The 24,058-nt window shown below is 38.3% G+C and overlaps 1 pseudogene; it reads left to right on the forward strand.

Moving 5' to 3' along the window:
• The first annotated feature begins 549 nt into the window (after positions 1-549).
• LOC101321774 (large ribosomal subunit protein eL8 pseudogene) overlaps positions 550-24,058 on the forward strand; it is a 30,338-nt pseudogene continuing 6,829 nt past the window's right edge.

A 24,058-nucleotide genomic window follows, 5' to 3' on the forward strand; every position in this document is an offset into this window, starting at 1 on the left:
CAATCTGCCAAACAGAATAAACAAAAACCACATTTTCAGAACAATTCAACATTTTAATTTCAATTGTAAATTATCAGCAGCTTTGTTATATTTAAGCGAGTAGGAAATGCATTTCAGGTTAAATGGGAAAAGTTGTTATTTATATTTCTTATCAAGGTTTTATCTTGAAACAAGTTTAACAGCAGTGACAAATGCTTCTGTCTAAGTGTTTTCTGCACTCTTAAAGTTTAGTTTTCCAGGTTGAGTCTTTTTTTTCAACTTATTTATTTTATTTATTTGGCTATGTTGGGTCTTAGTTGCGGCAGCTGGGCTCTTCGTTGGGCACGCAGGCTTCTCTCTAGTTGTGGAGCGTGGGCTCCAGAGTGCACAGGCTCGGTAGTTGTGGCAGGTGGGCTTAGTTGCCCTGCGGCATGTGGGATCTTAGTTCCCCGACCAGCGATCAAACCCGCGTCCCCTGCATTGGAAGGCGGCTTCTTAACCACTGGACTACCAGGGAAGTTCCCCCCAGGTAGAGTCTTTATCAGAAAAGAAAAAATCTGGATGGGGAGCATGACCTGCATGCTTCAAGGAAGTATAGCTGTAGATGGAGACAGAGGTTACAGAGATAGAGATGGAGGTGGAGGTAAGGTTAGAGATAGGGATGGAGATGGACATGGGTATTTCATAGATGTTTCTGTGTAGGGTTACACATTTTGTTGTTCGAGAAAACATTTTATTCCTATCCGTGAACCTATATGAAGGCAAAGCCATCTCTTTTCACAAACTTATGTCCCCAGTGTAAGACAACCAATTTACAGAGCCTACTGAGGGCACAGAAGTTTCAGACTCACTTAGAAGGAAATACATGTAAATGGTTGAACTGCTGGGAACCACTTTTTTGCATGAAAGAACACAGCAAGTATTTTCCATAAATGTAATAATTATTTTATATTATAGTTGAAAAGCATAGTGTTTTGATGACTCGATCAGAGCTGACACTTGGGGGCAGATGTGCCCAGGAACCAGACTGGGGCCCTGTCTCTACAGGTAGGCAGAGCTGCTTCTCCTACGATGCTTGGCTCCATTTTGTAGAACAGGAACCTGAAGCCCAGAGAGATGAGTGGTTTTTAAAAATTCAACTGATGAGGAAGTGGTAGAGATGAAATGGAAGCCAGGGAGCTTGATTCGCACTGAATGAGACAGACTACAGACTGCTCAATGTTCAGCATTGCTATTTTTGTTAGCTACCGGGGAAAAAAACAACAACAAGATATATTGTGATAAATTAAACATTACTTGGATTTACGCACTCACATCTCTACAGGCTTGCGGCCATCCTTTGGAGAGTAAGAAGGTCTAAGGGCACCCTACAGGTTTGGAAACAGCTGGGAGAGTTTGGTTGTCCGATATGGCTCTTGTGAAGACCCCACCAAAATGTTTGACCCGGGGATCCATCGTCTTGGGGATAGAAACTGTAAAGGTAGCTAGTGTACATGGGGTAGCCAGCAAGCAAGTGGTCACCCAGTTATGAGAGAGACCACACTTGACCATGGCCCATAATGGGGATCTTCATATTGGCTTAGAGTCCCACCTAAGGTATAAATTACCGCTTATCTCTCGCATAATCTAAATTCATCCCATTGAAAATAAACTTCTGAGAAGGTAACTCTGAAACTGGAAATTCTTTGTTTGGCTATGTTGCAAACCTTGGACATTTTCTCGTACAGAGCTGTCAGGTGGTACAGAGGTTCGAGTCTCTCCTTGTTCATCACATGCCACTAAAATATAAAATCAAAACCAAATTCTTGGGAATTCCTCGGGAGTCCAGTGGTTAGGACTCTGTTCTTCCACTGCAGGGGGCACGGGTTCGATCCTCGGTAGTGGAACTAAGATCTCACAAGCTATGTGTGTGGCCAAAAAAGCCAAAAACAAAACAAGTTCTTAGTATCTTTTCCTGAAATATGATACAATTAAGTGCCACTGATGCTGGTTTTTTAAGTCATAGAAGACAGATCTTTATTGCCTAGGTGAACAATGAGAGGAAAGAAAGAACAGTGGAGAATCTGTGACCACCTAAAGATACATTTTAGCCCTTGGATTTAACCTTCTCCAGTAAAACATTACTCAGAAAGGCAGTTTTTCACAAAGAACGTTAACTGATTTTTTTGCTGTTGTTTGTTTTTCCTTTTTTTTTTTTTTTTCCTCTGAGCCACTTACCCTCTGGTGGAGATGCTGGAGAATAATGAGATAGTCACAAGACAGTTTAGCAATTGGAAGAAGAGTTCTAGACGAACTGTAGATGGGGAAAAATGAGCATCCAGTGACTGGTCAGCTGAACTTGGATGTCATTTTACACACTCTGCTGTTTGCTCCTCTGCACAAGCCATGTAGTGTTTAAATGCTAATGGGATGTCAGTGTTTTCTTTAGTATTTAGACAACAGAAATCCTAAAGAGATATTTCTAAGCCTGCACACGAGTTTCCATAGCAATCTTTGGCTTGGAGTAAAATTAGGATAAAGAACCCAACATAACTTTAAAATCTCAACTAACCCACAGCAACAGGTTTTACCACAAGACAGACATTTCTATTGGGAATACTGATCTGATTAAGTGTCCACAACAGAGAACTTTATTTAGCGGTACCATCTGCAGCCATAATTAGTCTGAACTTGTGAAAATGAAGAGTTTGACAGGAGATATGACATTCATTTCTGAGAAAGAAGAACTTCCTTATTTTGCATGGATGAAAGCACAGAAATGTAATGAAAATGTATTCACTGAGATGCTACAGGAACTCGTTAGGAGCTTTTAAACAGAGAGAGGGAGAAAACTGGAAAATTACTTGCGACTGGAAGTTGAGTTAGTAGCCAGCTGACTTAACACTTCTTCCTACAAGCGAAGCTTCTTTTCTGGTTGGAGCCACAGTGGATGACTTTCATGCAAACCCAGAAGCTAGAACTGCCCAAGGATGTAGAGATGCTAACCAATTATTTAAGCCTCCATGGGCACCTGGACCCCCCAAGATGCAGACACCTGGGCAGTGTTTCAGAGAAACAACTGATGGAGACCCCCTGGCTCTCCAGGTCTTCTTGATTTTTAATGTGCACCTTATCACCTGGGATTCTTGTGAACATGCAGATTCTGACTGGTCTGGGATGAGATGGGGTTGAATTCTGCTTTTCTAACAAAGTGATGCTGGTCCCTACCTTGAGAAACTATCTAGACCACAGGAAATAGGAGAACATGGAGGCTTATCCACAGCATTCTTTCTCACCCCAGTCACAGAGTAGGTCATTTTTTTTTGCGGTACGCGGGCCTCCCACTGTTGTGGCCTCTCCCGTTGCGGAGCACAGGCTCCGGACGCACAGGCTCAGCGGCCACGGCTCATGGGCCCAGCCGCTCCACGGCATGTGGGATCTTCTCGGACCGGGGAACGAACCCATGTCCCCTGCATCGGCAGGCGGACTCTCTTCCCTGCACCACCAGGGAAGCCCAATGCTTTTGTCTTTTATCAGCTTCTTACTCTTTTTGTGGCTTTCTTGCCCTACCTCATTTGATGTTTTTGCCATTTTGAGGTTTTCTGGAAACCCAGGGGATAGAAGGGACAAGAGAGTATGAACAGATTGTAAATGGTGATTTGCCCAAGACCTAAAAGAACCCTCTGTAGGGATACTCACAACCCATTTCTTATCCCTTACCTGTGTCTGGGGACAGACATTTTTGTCCTTGGCTTTAATCCCACATGCCAGAATTCACCAGGATAACACTCTTGACCACTCCTGGTAGAAAGAAATTCTAGCTTTTCTTGTAATATGGAACACTAAATTTAATATATTGTATGCATTAAATCTAGTGTTTGTCTTTAAGATAAACCACTACTTTAGGAAAGACATTCTTTTTCCTTTTAAAATAATGGCTGAACCTGTTATCTAAGACCCTTATATATTAAACAGATAATCTAATTGACCTTCTACTGGATTGGAATTCAGAAGATCTGACCCTTATTCCTTGCTCCATCTATCACTTATTCTGTGACCTGAGGGCAAAGGATTGAACTTTTCTGGGTCTCTGTTGCCCTATTTTAGAAGGTGGAAGTTTGATGAGGCGATAGCTGAAGTGTCCTCTGAAGCTATAATTCTAGAGTCCTAGTAAATAGAGTAACTGAGTTAATAGACTGCAAGAGTAGATTTTACTTTTGTCACCATCGTATATTTTGGGAAATTGTTTAATTTTTGTCCCCTTTAGATTCCACATCCACGTTGAGGGCTTGATTAGCAGCATAGGTAGCTCAGTGAGAGATCAGTTCATTCTGGTCTTATTACTTGACCATTTCTTTCTTAGTATGTTAGAAATCTTCCACTTTGGGGGAGAAATATGCTGGGATAGGAATCATATAGTGCAATAATCTCTGTTAAGAATATTTACTTTTAAAAAATGGCAGCTTTATTGAGATATAATTTACATACCATATAATCCTATAATTTACCCTTGTACAGTGTACAATTGAATGGTTTTAAGCATATTCACAGACTTGTGTAAACATTACCACACTCAATTTTAGAACATATCATCATCCCACAAAGAAAGTGCATACCCATTAACAATCACTCTCATTTCTCCTCAGATCGCCCCATCCCCACCTCTAGGCAACCACTAATCTCCTTTTGTGTCCCTGGATTTGCCTATTCTAGACATTTCATATAAATGGCATCATACAATAGGTGGTCTTTGTGACTGACTGATTTCATTTAGCATGATGTTTTCAAGGTTCATGCATAGTGTAGCATGAATCAGTACTTTATTTCTTTTTATTGCCAAATAATGTTCAATTATATGGATGTACCACATTTCATTTCTCCATTGATTCTCATTAGGATTATTTTCATTTCTGGTTATTATGAATAATTCTGTTATGAACATACATACCTGTGGGTTTTTTTTTACATCTTTATTGGAGTATAATTACTTTACAATGGTGTGTTAGTTTCTGCTTTATAACAAAGTGAATCAGTTATACATACACATATGTTCCCATATCTCTTCCCTCTTGTGTCTCCCTCCCTCCCACCCTCCCTACATACCTGTATATTTATGTGGACATGTTTTTATTTCTCTTAGATACCTAGGAGTGAAACTGATAGGACACGTCATAAGTCTATGTGTAACCTTTTTTTTTTTTTTTTGGCCATGCCACATGGCATGTGGGACCTTAATTCCCCAACCAGCGACTGAACCCTGAACCCGTGCCCCCTACATTGGAAGTGCAGAGTATTAACCACCAGACCACCAGGGAAGTCCCCTTTATGGTTAATATTTTGAGGAATTACTAGACTATTTCCAAAGAGGCTGCCCCATTTTACATTCCCACCAGCAGTGTGCAGGGGTTCCAAATTGTCCACTTCCTTGACAACATTATTGTCTGACTTTTTGACAATAGTCATCCTGTGAGTGTAAAGTGACATCTCATTGTGGTTTTGATTTGTATTTCCCTAATGCCAATGCAAATAATATTGAGAATATTTCCATGTGGTTATTAGCCATTTGTATATCTTCTTTAGAGAAATGTCTATTATTCATTTTCAAATGGGGTTGTATTTTTATTATTGAGTTGTAAGTGTTCTTTATATATTCGATGTACAAGCCCCTTATCAGATGTATAATTTGAAAATATTTTCTCTTAGACTGAAGACTGTCTTTTCACTTTGGTAATGATGTACTTAGAATAACAAAAATGTTTAATTTTGATGAAGTTTTTATTTATTTTTCCTTTTGTTGCTTGTCCTTTTGATGTCATATCTAAGAAACCATTGTTCAAAATCTTACACCTATTGAGAACTCCTACTCTTGGATCGAAACATTAAAAAATATATCTAAAATAATTCAGAGTTCCAAAAACTTATATATTAAACACACAAGTTGAAAAACAATTTAAAGAAGTTTTGACAGAAGGACAGCTGGCCACTTGGGAAATTTTCATATCCATAGGCCATATGACACTTTGACCATTTCCTCTGTCACATCATTAGGCCAGATTGCAAAAACACATTAAAGATGCTTAATTATTTGGGGAACAACTTATCTCCTAAGGGATATAAGCCAGTTGGAAAACATGCTGAGCTCAAAATTCATAAAGCAGGCATCATGTGTCTTATTTGCCTGTGACTGGTTCACACTGAGACTCTATAACAGTATCTAACACTTACTGAATACTTTAAAGGACTCAATTAACTGACGAACAGCTGGATGCTCATTTAATCCTGTCCCTTCTCTCGAAATCTCTCAGACTTCTGTAAAGGGATAACCTATTAATTCAAATCACCAGCATTATATCTCATGGTGCTTTATGTGACCTAGACCAAATGAAATACTTTGAATAAAAACCAAAGTTGCTTTCTATTTTTCAAGTATTGAAAGCTTTTCTTCCTAGTTGTGAATGTATGCTTTGATACCGTAAAAGCCAAAAGTGGGTTTTCTTTACTCTAAAAATGTTATTATAACATTCAAGAGACAACTAAGCATTTCCTTATAGTACCGTCTGAATGAAAGCTTCCTTTGGCACATGCTCTTCCACTCTTTGCTTCGTACCTGTATATTTTACTCATTATAAACACAGTGAACATATTTTCAAAGAGCGTTTTAGGATATTGTCTTTCCAGTACACCGGAGCAAGGAGAGCCTGATATCTACATGGTTAAGAGGGTTACAGATTTGCTAAGTGACTTTGCTCAAGGTGGTGATGTCCTATTTTTAGAGATAGATTCAAAGCGAGAGCAGCGTCTGATGACCTCGTTTGTCCTCTGCATGATCTTTACACACCTTTAGGCTACACTTCCTATCTGCTGAATTTTCTGCCCTCCTCCCCTTTCACAAACAGGGAAAAATATGGCTGTATTCTTCCCTTGGGCTGTGCAATTCAGCCTCTGGCCACGTCTCAGATTTCTTCCCACACTGCTTCCCCCGTAGCTGGCTCTGCTCCAGACACCAAGGCCAAGAGCTTTCTTTCCTCCGAGCTTTTCACTTGCCGTCCCTTCCACTGGGAACACTGTGTGCCTGGATTTTGCGCATTTGGCTCCTTCTTAAACTTAGTCTCAGCTGAACATGACCTCAGGGAGAACTGCTCATCCTAATCGGAGGTTCCTCTCCCTCCCCTTTCTCCCCACTTCACATCACTCTGTCTTATTTTCTTCACAGTGCTTATTTTTGAGAATCTATCATCTAAAATCTGACATGTACGGGGACTTATTTGTTTATCGTCCGTTCCCCCTCTGCTGACAAATGAATATTTCATAAGGTGAGAATCCTGTCTGTCTTTTTCCCCAGTATAAACCGGTACTTACTACCACACTTGGCATAGTAAGTCCTCCATAAATATTTACTGCATGAATAAATGAGTAAAAGTGTATACTTAAGCAAAGCTTTTTTTTTTTTTTTTTTTTCCATACTGGTGTCCTTTCTTCCTTACTCTCCCTTCTGAACTCAGTGAAAGCAGGTTACTTTGGTTTTTATATTTTGTAATAGGTGTGAAAAACAACCAAAAAGGAAAGCATTCGAAAAGACATGGATGGTGGCACATGAGGTTAATGAGTATCATAATGTCTTTGAGCAGAAGCTCTGGTGTTACTCGTGACCCAAAAGCATTCCCTTGAGACACATTTTTCAATACCTCTAGTCAGGCAAAACTACAGTGTAATAGCAACTTTCTTGATAGGTGGATGATTTGCTTCCATTCTGCTTGTATAATATTCTATTTTGACATCATTTCGTGCATCTTCTGCCTGTGTTTGAGCCTGGAAACATTGTCCGATGATAAAAAGAAAGTGTTCTAGTACTTTGATTGTGAATTTGATGTCAAAAATAAAGACCAGTTGTGACTGGGTTGAAAAGGGATTGAAACACTAAGAGAAAGTAGATTGCTCACGCCATTTTATTCTGAAGTTGGATCTCATGAACAATTGAATTGTCACTTCTGCACCAATCCGAACCTCAAACTATATAGTTGAATGTGTTGTCATCCTAGATCAACCGGATCTCTCAGAAAACAAGTTAAATAAATAAAAAATGGAATAAAGTTGGCCTGGCCAAATAAAATGAAAATTGACTCCAAAAGTAAAATCCTTTTTCTTCGAAGAACTAGTTTTCCTTCCTTTCCCTGGGGACATGACTCACTGCCCTTTGAACAAAACAATCATCTTGGCATTCACTTCAGGAGCTCCTCCTAGCACTGAATATTATTCCCCAATCATCCTCTAAGCCTTTTCCACTGTCCTATTCAGTCTCTTCACCAGGATGAGGGACCAGTTGTAAGAGAATTCTGCAGGGGTCTATTTCATTTCAAAGTGGGAAATGCTTGGCACCAGGGAGCACCATGCTGAGACTGAAAAATAAAATGGGAAATTATAGGTCTACATGCCAGGCTCTGGGGTTCAGTTTTTGTCAAGGTGGCAGCTGGAGATCAGGGAACAATTTACCTGCGGGCGGGATGGGTGGAGGGCGAAAGGATGCTCTATCAAGAAGCAGCATGTAAGAGTTTCAGACTTAAGCCATTTATTATGTTCTTGATCACATAGTTTTATGGTTTTTTTGTTGTTTTTTTGTTGTTTCTTTTTTTGCGGTACACGGGCCTCTCACTGTTGTGGCCTCTCCCCTTGCGGAGCACAGGCTCCGGTGGCGCAGGCTCAGCGGCCATGGCTCACGGGCCCAGCCGCTCCGCGGCATGTGGGATCTTCCCGGACCGGGGCACGAACCCGTGTCGCCTGCATCGGCAGGCGGACCCTCAACCACTGCGCCACCAGGGAAGATGTTTTTTTAATGTCTTTATTGGAGTATAATTGCTTTACAATGTCGTGTTAGTTTCTGCTTTATAACAAAGTGCATTAGCTATAAGTATACATGTATCCCCCTATCCCCTCCCTCTTGCGTCTCCCTCCCACCCTCCCTGTCCCACCCCTCTAGGTGGTCACAGAGCACCGAGCTGATCTTCCTGTGCTGTGTGGCTGCTTCTCAGTAGCTATCTGTTTTACATTTGGTAGTGTATATATGTTCATGGCACTCTCTCCCTTCGTTCCAGCTTACCCTTCCTGTTCCCCGTGTCCTCAAGTCTATTCTGTAGGTCTGCATCTTTATTCCTGTCCTGCCCCTACGTTCTTCAGAACATTTTCTTTTCTTTTTTTTTTTAGATTCCATATATATGTGTTAACGTACGGTATTTGTTTTTCTGTTTCTGACTTACTTCACTCTGTATGACAGTCTCTAGGTCCATCCACCTCACTACAAATAACTATATTTCATTTCTTTTAATGGCTGAGTAATGTTCTACTGTATATATTTGCCACATCTTCCTTATCCATTCATCTGTCAATGGACAGTTAGCTTGCTTCCATGTCCTAGCTATTGTAAATACAGCTGCAATTACTATTGTGATACATGACTGTTTTTGAATTATGGTTTTCTCAGGGTAATGCCCAGTAGTGGGATCGCTGGGTCGTATGGTAGTGCTATTTTTGGTTTTTTAAGGAACCTCCATACTGTTCTCCATAGTGGCTGTATCAAGTTACATTCCCACCAACAGTGCAAGAGGGTTCCCTTTTCTCCACACCCTCTCCAGCATTTATTGTTTGTAGAATTTCTGATGATGTTCATTCTGATTGGTGGGAGGTGGTACCTCATTGTAGTTTTGATTTGCCTTTCTCTAATGATTAGTGATGTTGAGCATTCTTTCTTGTGTTTGTTGGCAATCTGTATACCTTCTTTGGAGAAATGTCTATTTAGGTCTTCTGCCCATTTTTGGATTGGGTTGTTTGTTTTTCGGATATTAAACTACATGAGCTGTTTGTAAATTTTGGAGATTAATCCTTTGTCAGTTGCTTCATTTGCAAATATTTTATCCCATTCTGAGGGTTGTCTTTTCGTCTTGTTTATGGTTTCTTTTGCTGTGCAAAAGCTTTTAAGTTTCATTAGGTCCCATTTGTTTATTTTTGTTTTTATTTCCATTTCTCTAGGAGGTGGGTCAAAAAGGATCTTGCTATGATTTATGTCATAGAGTGCTCTGCCTATGTTTTCCTCTAAGAGTTTTCTACTGTCTGGCCTTAAATTTAGGTCTTTAATCCATTTTGAGTTTATTTTTATGTATGGTGTTAGGGAGTGTTCTAATTTCATTCTTTTACATGTAGCTGTCCAGTTTTCCCAGAACCATTTATTGAAGAGGCTGTATTTTCTCCATTATATGTTCTTGCCTCCTTTGTCATAAATTAGGTGACCATATGTGCATGGGTTTATCTCTGGGCTTTCTATCCTATTCCATTGATCTATATTTCTGTTTTTGTGCCAGTACCATACTGTCTTCATGACTGTAGCTTTGTAATATAGTCTGAATCAGGGAGCCTGATTCCTCCAGCTCCATTTTTCTTTCTCAAGATTGCTTTGGCAATTCGGGATCTTTGCATTTCCATACAAAGTTTGGATTTTTTTGTTCTAGTTCTGTGAAAAATGCCAGTGGTAGTTTGATAAGGATTGCACTGAATCTTTAGATTGCTTTGGGGAGTATAGTCAGTTTCACAATGTTGATTCTTCCAATCCAAAAACATGGTATATCTCTCCATCTGTGTCTCATCTTTAATTTCTTTCATCAGTGTCTTATAGCTTTCTGCGTACTGGTCTTTTGTCTCCTTAGGTAGGTTTATTCCTAGGCATTTTATTGTTTTTGTTGCAATGGTAAATGGCAATCCTACCTCAAGAAACAAGAAACATCTCAAATAAACAACCTAACCTGACATCTAAAGCAATTAGAAAAAGAAGAGCAAAAAATCCCAAAGTTAGCAGGGGAGAAGAAATCATAAAGATCAGATCAGAAATAAATGAAAAAGAAATGAAGGAAATTATAGCAAAGATCAATAAAACTAAAAGCTGGTTCTTTGAGAAGATAAGCAAAATTGATAAACCATTAGCCAGACTCATCAAAAAAAAAAAAAGGGGGAAGACTCAAATCAACAGAATTAGAAATGGAAAAGGAGAAGTAACAACTGACACTGCAGAAATGCAAAGGATTATGAGAGATTACTACAAGCAACTATATGCCAATAAAATGGACAACGTGGAAGAAATGGAGAAATTCTTAGAAAAGCACAACCTTCTGAGACCGAACCAGGAAGAAACAGAAAATATAAACAGACCAATCACAAGCACTGAAATTGAGACTGTGATTAAAAATCTTCCAACAAACAAAAGCCCAGGACCAGATGGCTTCACAGACAAATTCTATCAAACATTTAGAGAAGAGCTAACACCTATCCTTCTCAAACTCTTCCAAAATATAGCAGAGAGAAGAACACTCCCAAACTCATTCTACAAGGCCACCATCACCCTGATACCAAAACCAGACAATGATGTCACTAAGAAAGAAAACTACAAGCCAATATCACTGATGAACATAGATGCAGAAATCCTCAACAAAATACTAGCAAACAGAATCTAACAGCACATTAAAAGGATCATACACCATGATCAAGTGGGGTTTAACCCAGGAATGCAAGGATTCTTCAATATATGCATATCAATCATTGTGATACACCACATTAAAAATTGAAGGAGAAAAACCATATGATCATCTCAATAGATGCAGAAAAAGCTTTTGACAAAATTCAACACCGATTTATGATAAAAACCCTGCAGAAAGTAGGCATAGAGGGAACTTACCTCAACATAATAAGGGCCATATATAACAAACTCACAGCCAACATCGTTCTCAATGGTGAAAAACTGAAACCATTTCCTCTAAGACCAGGAGCAAGACAAGGTTGTCCACTCTCACCACTGTTATTCAATAGAGTTTTGGAAGTTTTCACCACAGCAATCAGAGAAGAAAAAGAAATAAAAGGAATCCAAATCAGAAAAGAGGAAGTAAAGTTGTCACTGTTTGCAGATGACATGATACTATACATAGAGAATCCTAAAGATGCTACCAGAAAACTACTAGAGCTAATCAATGAGTTTGGTAAAGTAGCAGGATACAAAATTACTGCACAGAAATCTCTTGTATTCCTATACACTAATGATGATCACATAGAATTTTAATTCTACACTAGCATGTGGGGTAGAAATGTAAGAAGAGAGAAAATGGAAGAAGTATAAGAGAAAGAAAGAGTAAGGTATTAGGGGGCCATTGGTAGACTGAAATATTCACATAAAGGAAGACCGCCTTGTCCCACACCTCTTAATCCAGAAAATGCATTTTCTGATAAGTCATCCAAAACGTATGAGGGAATGTAAGCATACAATGTTTATATTTAAAGTAAATTTCTTCAGTTCTTGGAGGAATTTTCCAATGTTTACAAGAATCACTTATTTACACACCTCTAATTATGTAACTATAACCATAAAGTCCCCTAAATTAATGTAAAATATTTTAATATAATCATATTTAACTTTTATTCATTGTTCATTGTGCTGTTTTGAATGTCTTACTTTTATCCTCAGACCCTCCTCAGAGGGTCTTCCCTCAGACCCTCCCTATGAAGACATAATTTTCTTCCTCAGACCCTCCCTATGAAGACATAATAGGCTCTTTTACTATGTCTGTTTTATAGACGAGAACACTGAGCCATGGTGTAGATGAGGAACTTACTCAAAATGGTAAAGAAGTCTCAGGAATAGACTTGCAGATATGAATGCATTAGAAGATGGAGAACATTATTAGATCCAAGAAATTTGACAGTGCTACAATAGTATTATATAATACACAGTCCGTCTAAATAAGTGGGTGAACTTTGGGGACTTAGTAGAGTTTGTCCTTGAACTTGGTTAGGCACTAGATTTCTTTTTCTACTGTGATTGGGTTACTAGAAAGGGTTGTTTCTTAGAATAAACCACTTTGTCACATTCAGTGAAAAAGTTGACCATCCAGTTTTTTCTTTTAATTTTTTTTTTTGTTGTTGTTTTTGGTGAGGTATACTTGTTGGAAAAATAGACACTCAGAATACCCAGTGCTTGGTCACACCCATTCAAGAGCAAATGGGATAGCTCTTCACTTTAGAAAGAAGGACGTCAGCAGAATTTTCCCAGGGGTTCTAATCCAGGTAGGCTGAGCAGTGAGTGGTTCATTCATACACTTATTCGTCAAATAATGTTTGGATACCTATTATACATCAGACACTCTTTTAAGTATTAGGAATACAAATATGCATAACATTAAAACCTTTATAATTGCCATAGCCTGTTCCCTTAAAGAGCTCAGTTCACTGAGGAGATGAACTTGGAAACAGGAGGATGATCGGAGACGGAAGAATATGTAACGTTACCATGAGGGACTTCCCTGGTGGTCCAGGGTTTAAGACTTCATGCTCCCAATACAGGGGGCATGGGTTTGATCCCTTGTCAGAGATCTAAGGTCCCGCAAGCTGCCCTGGCGTGACCAAAAAAAAAAAAAAAAAAAAAAAAATAGCCTTACCACGAGAGCTGGGGTGGCAATGAGAAGTGGAAAGCATTTCAGGTAGTCTGGACTGTATGGGAAAAATGCACTGATGAAAAACTATGTAAAACGACTAGAGATCAGCTAGAAAGGATTCAGGGTGATTTTGGAGATGACTTATCTATTACTGACACTAGACATAACATTCTAGGGCCCCATCTGCTATTGTCCTATTATATATATTCAAGACAGCTTCCTTTCTCCAATACTCCCTACCACCTAAACAAACCTGGAACAGCTTCTTCCCTTTCCCACAGCCCCTTTGGTTAGAATATGCTATATTCAATCAGGGCTTACTATGACTCAGGCAAAGAGCTAAGCACTTTCATTCGTTACCTCATTCATCTTTAGAAAACTTCTACAAAGTGGTTTTCTTTATGATGACTCTTTCACCAACAATGCAATCCTAAAGAAGAACATTTCAAGATGTCTTAGTTAATAAATAGCGCAACTGGGACTCAAAACCACATCTATTTAACACTAAAGTCTATGTTCTTAAATTGTCACTCTTCTGCCCTCCCTAAGAAGAAGCTAAGCCTTTTGTGATATTTCCTCTTCCAGTCCTTGTAAAAATGCAAATTGTGACTATTACAGGTGAACGATTTCACAGAGTGAGTGGACAGCCTTAGTGTTGATGCTTGGAGAAGGTAACAAATTCTCTTTTCAAAAATAAACATGTTGGTTATTTCAAACCAATTTTATCTGGTTAAAATAAAAGGGGGTGCTCCATAGTGTAAATATCTTTGTATCGCACACCCCAATGAAGAGAAAGGACTCTGATTCCCATGAGTCCTCTTCACCCACAAGAATGCACATGACAATTTTTATCTCATGCTCCTTATTATCTAGTAGATATCATCTATTATTCTGTTGTAGAAACATACACATAAATTACAGATATAAATACAGATAGTCTATTTATATATATATATATGTATATATATATATAGTCTATTTTTATACTATACCTTATTATATGATAGACATATGCCAGAGACTCAAACAGCAATGCTTCACTTTTGGGTTATCTTGCAATTCAAAACCTCAAAAACTATTGAAGATTTGCAGTCAGCAAATCAGTATGGAAAGAAAAGGAGACCTGAGTTTTGGTTTCAGATCTTCAACTAACTAACTCTGTAGGTGGTTACTTTGAGCGTCAATTTCCTAATCTATGGGATGTGGAGAATACACAATTTCTAACGTCTTTTTCAATTTCCAGAGTGCAGTCATTCTAATGGTTTAGCGGTTTCCATGCCCTGGTTGTTAAAAAGCAACTCAGAGGCCTTTCTGTTAGTATAGCTGATGAGCAGTTAATTCTTTTCTTTAATCTTGGCCAGAATGGAGTAAGTCGCTAATGTCTAGTAAATCTGAAAGAATGAGAAACAAGACTGGGTTTTAATGGGTAAGGAACAACCTAGATGATCCAAGTCTGAATGGGTCCGGGAATAAGCTTCCTGGTGGTTAGGAAGAAGAATGAGGACAACAGGGAAAATTATAAAGCTCTGCATACAGTGACTTGGTCCCAGATTGATCCTGAAGCTTCCACTCGGTTGGTGAAACGACAGTGCTGCCTTGAGTAGCCAGACAGGCAGCAACCTGGATGTCTCCATGTGCCTGCAGAGATACTAAGTAAACTCATCCGTGGAAAATGAAAGGAAAATTCAATTTAATTGAATGGCAACTCCCTTTCAATGAAGAGGGAGAAAAGCAGACATCCTTAGGTCTCTCAGTCATATCCTGAGGGGAGGGTTATTTATAATCAGTCAAGGCAGGATTTTCTATCTTTAGGCTTTGGAAAAAGTGCAATGTAAATGAAAGATGAGCCTCCTTTCTGTCACGGGGATAATATATGCTACAGTTTGCAGAAGTTGATGGAGCAGTTTGAAAGAAGTTATAATTGACTTGAGCCAATAGCACACAAAGCACAGCTCCAGCTTCTACTGCTACCAGGTAATTATTTGATACATTTCAGGCTTGGTGAACAATCTTGGGGGCCATAAACAAGTACTGAGTTCAGTCTCATTCTCTGCAGAGCTCACAAACAGGGTTTATCTCCCCTACGTAAAAAATGTTAGACGTGCTTCCTTACCGTGTACAAAGATGTAATTCAGCAGCCTGAGAACACATGAAACTCAGGTTGGTGGCAGATGCTTAAGCAATTTATAAATAGCACCACAAATCCTTCCTTACATTTCAGCCTTTGCATTAAGGTAGGTTCTTGTTATTTTGTGGTGGTTTTAGAAAGTGACTATCATTTCCAAGTTAAGCTTTAAGGAGCACACTGGTCGATCATTTAGTTTAGAGTTCATGTTCAGGGAGATGAATTGATTCACTACTTCACAAACACTGGAAAGAAACAAAATGCTTTGGTAAAAACAGCAAATTACAGACTGTTACAGGTGAGTGATTTCACTAAGTTAAATGGAAAGTGAGTGCCCATGCCTGGTGAGAGCAACAAATTCTCTTGTTCCATCTTATGGAAATGCTTTGGTAAGCAAACATTTAAAATTATGCTTTTGTATATGCTAACTATGAAGAGTCTATCTGTCACTCCAAAATGATTTGAAGTTTACAACATAGGAAATAACAGTAAAATGAATATAGTAGACACAGAATGTGAGAACCAAGGGAGAAAGGAAAACTCAAATGAGTCAACTTAAGGGTCCAGGGAGTTAGTGTGACCAGCGTTAAGTTGGGCACTGAGCTTTCTGGCACCTGGGTAGTGTTTATTCACTGTCTACTCTAGACCCAGCTCTGAACTGGCTTTGTGCTACTGGGGAAAAGCTAAAATGCTATTAACAGCCGTTTAGCTCAAACCTTCTCTCTTTGTCTATGTGTAAACATTTGGCCATTTCACTCTTTATAAACACTTTCACTACAAAGAGTGTGATTGCAATAAACCATGCAGTGCACTAAACACTAAATATGTGTTATTTTAGAAAAATATTTAATTTTTTCAACGGTTAATACATGATATGGCACGACGTTCAAAAACATAGAGCAGCATGCCGCAAAACGTCCCCCTTACTCCTGTATACCCTTACCTACCCAGTTATCTCTCCAAGTACCAGGTCTTTTTTTTTTTTCACTATATTTCGCAGAAGTAAGTATATACATGTGTGTGTCTATAGTCCATTAATTATTTTACACTAATGGTGGAATCTATATACATATTCTGAACTTTGCCTTTTCCATTTAAATTTACATCCTGAGGAGTGCCAACTGCTACCTGGGGAGCTGCCTCATTCTCATTATAAGACTATTATATCATGGTGAGACAGCATAGTATGGTGGTCAAACTCTGAACTTGGAATACGTTTCTCCTGAATTCAAATACCAGTCCTGTCACTCAATATATGTGTCATCTTGGGCATGTTACTTAACTTCTTGTCTCATATGTAAAATGGGATAGTAGTAGTATTGTACAGTAGTAGTATTGTTGGGAAATTATGTGAGGTAGTATATGTAATATATATATGTATATGTAGAGCACTTAGAATAGTATGTGGTTCAACCAAAGATATATATAATTATTTATTCACTTAGACATTTTGAAATTTTTGTATTGATTTGTATTAATGTTCTTTAAACGTTAAGGGCCATACCTTATTGCTTAAAAAAATTTTTTTTATTGAGGTATAATTGACATATGACATTATATTTGTTTCAGGTGTACAAATAATGATTCAATATTTGTATATATTGTGAAATGTTCACAACAATAAGTCTAGTTAACATCCATCACCATATGTAGTTACAAAATTATTTTTTCTTGTGATGAGAAATTTAAAGATTTATTCTCTTAGCAAATTCCAAATATACAATACAGTAATATTAACTATAGTCACTAGGCTGTACATTACATCCCATGACTTATTTTATAACTGGAAGTTATAAACCTTTTGACTCCCTTCACCCATTTCACCCACCCCTCTGGCAACTACCAACCACCAATCTGTTCTCTGTATCTAGGAAGTAGGGGATTTTTGTTTGTTAGTGCTTTTTAGATTCCACATATAAGTGAAATCATATGGTACTTGTCTTTCTCTGTCTGACTTATTTCACTTAGCATAATGTGCTCTAAACATTCAAGACCATAGTTTATTACTTTTCTATATTTTATTTTTGTCTTTATCTTTATGATAATTTTTACCATGTAGACATTTTTGGGTTTATATATTTCAAATAGTCAGCTTTTGCAATTATTTTTCCTGGATTTTGTATCTGATTTAGAAATGCCTTTTCTACTAGTACACACACTGTAATTTCATGGTTCTACTTTTCACACTTAAAATTTGGGTCCATCTAAATTTTATTGCAGAGTGATACAGTGATTCAGTGTTGGTTAGATGGCTAACCAATTCCCTCATCACCATTTACTAAATAATTTCTATTTTTTCTACTGATAGAAATACCCTAAAACAAAATCCTTCATGTATTTGGTTCTATTTATATATTCTTTCTTTGATCTATCGATCCATTCACAATAAGACACTCTAGTAATCCATTAGGCTTTATAATGCAATTCATTAACCTCACTCAGATATTATGTGGATAGTTTTCCTTGTTGATTTTTCTGTATCAACTTTAGAATTTGCTTGTCTGTTTTTTTAAGGTCTAGTCATTTTCTTGGGAAAGTTATAAATTCACAGGTTAAATTAGAAAGAGTTGGTAGCTTGATGACACTGAGTTTTCTTATCTAAGATTATGATACATATTTTCTTTAAGTCTTTGGGTACCTAAGTAGTGTTTTAAAGTTTTCTTAATATGGGTTTTCATATCTCTTATAACATTTGGTCTTTGATAATTTACTTTCTTTTTTGTAACTGTTGCTTTCATTATACCGACTGGTTCTTGTTTTAATATATGATAGAGATATAGCTACCGATACATAGATTCTACTGATTTGATTACTTCTAATGATTTTTTGAGTTTCTTGAGTTTTCTGAGTAAATGATCATATCATCTGCAACTGATGCTACTTGTATCCATATCCTTTCCACTTTTTATACCTCAATTCTTTTTCCATTGATAGTGGTCATCTCAGTTTTCAAGAGGAAATTTTCCACTGCTTCTCACTTTGTGTAATTCAGGCCTTAATTTGATAAAGACATATTAAAGGCTTATCTTTCTCTTACCATCGTTTAAATTTTTTTCTTATAAATAATGGGTGTTGAAATTTTTACTTTTGAACAAATTATTATAGTGAATTATGTTAATATATTTTTATCAGTGAGCCATACTTATACTGCAAGAATAAAGACCACTAGATTATTTTGTATTATTGTACTCTTAATGTGCTGCTGAATTTCCTCCACTAATAGTCTGTTGAGAATTGTTTTGAATACACTTTTAGGTGGGTACTTTTTTGATCATTGCACATATATAAGTTAAATTCCTCCTAGACCTACCATTTTCAGGAGGCTCATGGGAATAAGGGCACTAGCCATGTTTTAGGCTAGCAGAAATTCTTTTATGATGTATAATTTTATATGAGAGTGAACTTAGTGCTATTCTTCCCAATCCCTCAGATTGGTAGCAGCAGCATTGCTCATCATGCAGTGTATGTCTACTCTCACTTCTCCATTGGCAGACCGCTTCCTACAAATAGGGTGTATCTGCGTGATGTCGCTTACTGTCCACTTTTCTTTTATCCTCTTTGTATCAGCGTGGATTCAGGGCAGCTTCCACCTCCACCACAAGTCTGCTCTCCTCCTTCCATTCTTCAGTTGTTGGTTGCTTTCTCAAGGTCTGCATCTTGGTCCTCTCTGCTTCCTCAGCAACCTTGTGTGACCTTCCCTTCCTCTACCCGCCCTTTCCTCATAGTTTGTTCTCTGGCGTGAAAGACGTCTCTTGGTTTCTTTAGCGGTGAATGTATGCACTGTATTTGTCCTCCTGGATGTCTGGTTAACATCATCTTCACCACCATGGTCAAATCTCAAGAGCAATATTTTTATTGTTATTACATCCTAATTCTGACAACCAATGTGGGTGTGGGCACATGACCCTGTGAAAGAAATATTTCCTTTTCCCTGTCGGTATGAGAAGCCAAGGCTCATCATTTCCCCTTTTCTCAGTCATATAATATTGTACATTAAAGAAAAAGATTGCCACATTCATCATTAAACAGTCAGCTCTATCTCCATCTTCTGCTCCTTTCCTGCCCTGGGACCTCTGTCAGGGGAGAAATCACCTCCCCTTGTCCTTCTTCACCACTGATTTGGCTATTTCTAGCCTGCATGCAATATTTATAAGATAAAATGTCAGTGGAATTTGATCTAACTCACCCTGTAAAGAATGTCACCAGAAACTGGACAAATACTTTCTCAGGCCCTTTCATGCCTGGCAGCATCTACATTGTCTGAGATGCACATCCACTCTCTTCCTTTTCCAGAGCTTCCTTATCTTTCAAAGCTCAGCAAACATCCTGTCCTTTTAAAAAGACTTCTCTGACTGCCAAGCACACAGAGAAGCCTCTCTTCTCTGAGTTCTTTAATTCCTTCTTTCCTTTCTTCTATGGTGATATGCTGAGGGAGCTAAAAACATGCATCTAGAGACAGACTGCATGCACTGGAGTCTCAGTTCTGCAACTCACCAGCTGGAGAACCTTGAGGACTAAGCTCTGTGTCCTAATCTAAAATAGAGGACAATTGTACAGTATTTCTTAAAAAAAATTTTAATAATAAAGATGGCTTTATACACTTGTTCTTAGCTTAATTAAATTAACAAATGTTACTGATAGATAGGAAGCATTATGTAAGTGCTAACAGTTATTTATAAATATTTATTTTTTGCATTTAGCATTTAGCACCACTATGTACCAAACACTGCTAGGTGCTTCAGCCAGTGCTTTTTCTTGGAGGAAGATGTGGTTCCAAAATTCTTTTTGATAAATTGTATGGTATGCCTATGTTTAAAAATAACTTTATTGAGGTATAACTTTTGTACAAGAAAAAGTACGTATTTAAAGAGCACAGTTTGATGAACATTGGTAGGTATATACTCCCATAAAACACCACCACAATGAAGATAAAAAATATTTCCATCTCTCTTAAAAGGTTCCTTGAGCCCTTTTGCAGTCCTCACTTTTTTTTTTGCAGTACGCGGGCCTCTCACTGTTGTGGCCTCACCTGTTGTGGAGCACAGGCTCCGGACGCGCAGGCTCAGCGGCCATGGCTCACGGGCCCAGCCCAGCCGCTCGGCGGCATGTGGGATCTTCCCGGACCGGGGCACGAACCCGTGTCCCCTGCATCGGCAGGCGGACTCTCAACCCCTGCGCCACCAGGGAAGCCCCTCACTTTCTTTCATCCATGTCTCTAGGCAATGATCTGCTTTCTGTTCCTATGGATTCATTTGCATTTTTTAGAATTTATATAAATGAAATTATACCATTCTCTTTGTATCTTTTTTTTCCATTTAGCACGACAATTTTGAGATCCACCTAAATTGTTGCATGCATCAATAGTTTGCCCTTTTGATTACTTATTATTATTCCATTGTGTGAATATACCACAGTTTGCTTACTCATTGAGCTGTTGATGGACACTGGATTGTTTCCAGTGTTTGGATATTACTAATTTAGCTGTTCTGAACATCCATGTACAGGTCTTTCTGTGGTTGCTTTCATGTCTACTGGACTGAAACTCCTGGGTTATATGATAACTATATATTTAACTTTTCGTGAAATAGGCAAACTGTCTTTCACTGCCCCTGTGCCCTTATTCTTCTTCCTCATATAACTTACCAATATTTGGCAAATAGATGTTGAAGGAATTCTAGGTATAAGGGGAAGCATGCTTCTGTGGCATACAAGAACAAAGAAAACTTTCCAGTTTTCCTTCATCTGTTAGGTCAAAGCCCAAGCAAATCATGATAAGCTCTGTAAGTGCAAGTTACTGGCCCTTCTCATCCACAATTAAAGCCTATGTCTTTCGGGCAGTGTCTGGTACATGAGAGGCTCACAGAATCTGTTTTTTGAATAACTGTTTGAATAAATGAAATTTGAACAAATATTTATTTTGTGGTCCACCTGTATGTTGATGTCTGAATTTGTTCCTGACAAACAAATAGAGTTGGAACTTGCTTTTAAAAACATAGGTCTTAGAATGATGTATTTATTGATATATGTCCTGTCTCAAAAGATAGCAGTGATACAGAAGCAATTGTGATTCTTACTTTATGTGTTGTCCTTACATTGGCTTGTTTGTGTTCTATACAGATGTGTCTAAAACCCCAGAGTAGAATATAACTTCTTATAATTCTTTTGAAGGCAGTTATTCTGTATATTTGTCCACCATAGCACTGAAGACACAACTAAGGAATTGCTCTAGGTTGTCATTTTATGTTTGCCAACAGATTGACCGGTAATATCTATGATTTCAAGGCTGTCTGAAATTCATTCATTCAACACTTACTTATTGAGTAAGCACTGTATTGCCAGGTACTCTTTTTGGGGATATGGAAACATCAGTGAACAGCAAAGGCAAAAATTCCCGCCCCTACTGAGTTTAAATTTTTGTGTCTGGGGGGTGGCAGGCAATAAGTAAAATAAGTAAATGAAACATCTGATCCACCACATGGCAACAAGTGCATTGAAGAGAAATGAAGTCGGACGGTGTGGTGATGGGGAAGCAAGCCACATAGACATTGGCAGAGAAACACTTCAGGCAGAGAAAGAAGCATCTACGAAAGACTTGAGGTGGGAGAGTCCCTGGCAAGGGGCATCTGGATAACATCAGGGAGGCCAGTGTGACTGAAGTCAGGTGAGGGGCAAGAGGATATGAGCTCAGGTCAGCAAAATCCCAGTGGATGAGGTCAGGTCTTCTTGGTCAGTGTAAATATATCGGGATTCTCTCTGAGTGAGCTGGAAAGATATGGGAAGATATGAACTGATGAGTGACATAATTTATCTTATTTGTTATCATGATCGCTTTGGCTCTAGTGTCGAGAATAGACTGCAGGGCAGAAATAGATCCTTAAGGAGACTGGTTGGGAGTCTATTGTAATTGTCCAAGGGAGAGATAGTTAGGTGGCATCAGCGGAGGAGGTGAGAAGTGTGAGAAGTCGGGTGATGTTTAAAGCATGTTATTGCAAAACCTCTAGACACTGGAGTAGCAGTGTGGAGTGGCCAATGGGATATACAAGTCTGGAGTTCAGGGGAGAAGTACAGAGTGAAGGTCTAAATTTTGGAGTCAGCATGTAAAGATGGGCCAGGGTGATAGTACCAAAGGAATGCAGTAGTTAGGGAAGATGTCCAAGGCCTGAACTCTGGAGGACTCTAATAATAAGAGGTCAGAGAGATGAAGACAAATCAGCAAAGGAGACTGAGAAGGAGCAGCCAGTGAAGTAGGAAGAACAGCAGAGTTTAGAGTCCTGGAAAGCAAAAAGTGTTTAAGGAGGACAGACAGGAGGTCAAAGCTGAGGTTTTAAGAGATATGGGGACATATGTATATGTATACCTGATTCACTTTGTTATAAAGCAGAAACTAACACACCATTGTAAAGAAATTATACTCCAATAAAGATGTTAAAAAATCAAATCAAATCAAATCAAAAACAAAAAAAGCTGAGGTTTTTAAGGATGACCAAGGGATGATGGTATGGAAGGGCCCATGATGAGCAAAGAGAGTGTCCACCCCACCTCTGTGGTTGCTAGCACAACCAGACATAAGATAAAAAGTCTGGTAGCTCTTGAGACAGTGAGGACTTTATTTTTAGTTGCAGATAACTACTACTAGAGTTGGCTTAATTAAGTCAGGGATGAGTCTTATCGACTCCTACCTGCTATAGCGCTAGAGGAGCAAGCAGTGTTTGCTGGGGCTGTCCATACATTTTGATTTAAAAATATGCTGTGCATAAAAACCACGGTGGTGCTTCAACTTATGAATAATACAGGTTATGAGTGCCTGGACAACCTGTTGAAAGGGAGAAGTACTGCATTGCTCCCCAGGTTCAAGTCTTACCCCTGTGGTCATGGACTTCAGATGACCTCTTTTGTCTGGTCAGTTAAGTTACAGAACCTAAACCAGCAAGGAAAGAAGACACAAAATAAATCTTCTGAGGATGTAAAAAAGATTTCCAAAATTTTTATTGAGTGTTCCTGGGATGTTTGGGAGTTTAAGGATCTCATGTCTGTTTTAAGAGATTATTTTTGGAATCATAATGAATTTAACTGTGGTCTTTAAAAAAAATATTTTTGTGCCCTAGAAGATGTATTCATCTGAAGAGTATAAGAAGGTCTTTATTTTTTGTTTTAATATTATTCATTTATAAAATAGCATTTGTGACAGAAATAAAAATATCATCTAATTCTATGTATTTTAATGTACATATCTCAAATAACAAAGGATCTGGACTTCATTGTGTAAGATACTCCCTTGCTCTGATATGGCACCTTTGTTCCATTTAATTAAGTTTTCAAAAAGTTTACACACATCAAATGTGATATGCTACCTATGTTTATAAGATACAGTTCCTGATTTTAATCCTCTCTTCAATTTTAAAATTTAATTGTGAAAACTCCAACATTCACAGTAAACAGAAGTAGTTCAAGTGTATCTTCCAAAATTTACTACTTAAAATGAAAAAAAAAGCATGGAAAGAATTTAAAGGATTCC

The sequence above is a fragment of the Tursiops truncatus genome, chromosome 7, assembly GCF_011762595.2.
Source record: "Tursiops truncatus isolate mTurTru1 chromosome 7, mTurTru1.mat.Y, whole genome shotgun sequence".
NCBI lineage: Eukaryota > Metazoa > Chordata > Mammalia > Artiodactyla > Delphinidae > Tursiops > Tursiops truncatus.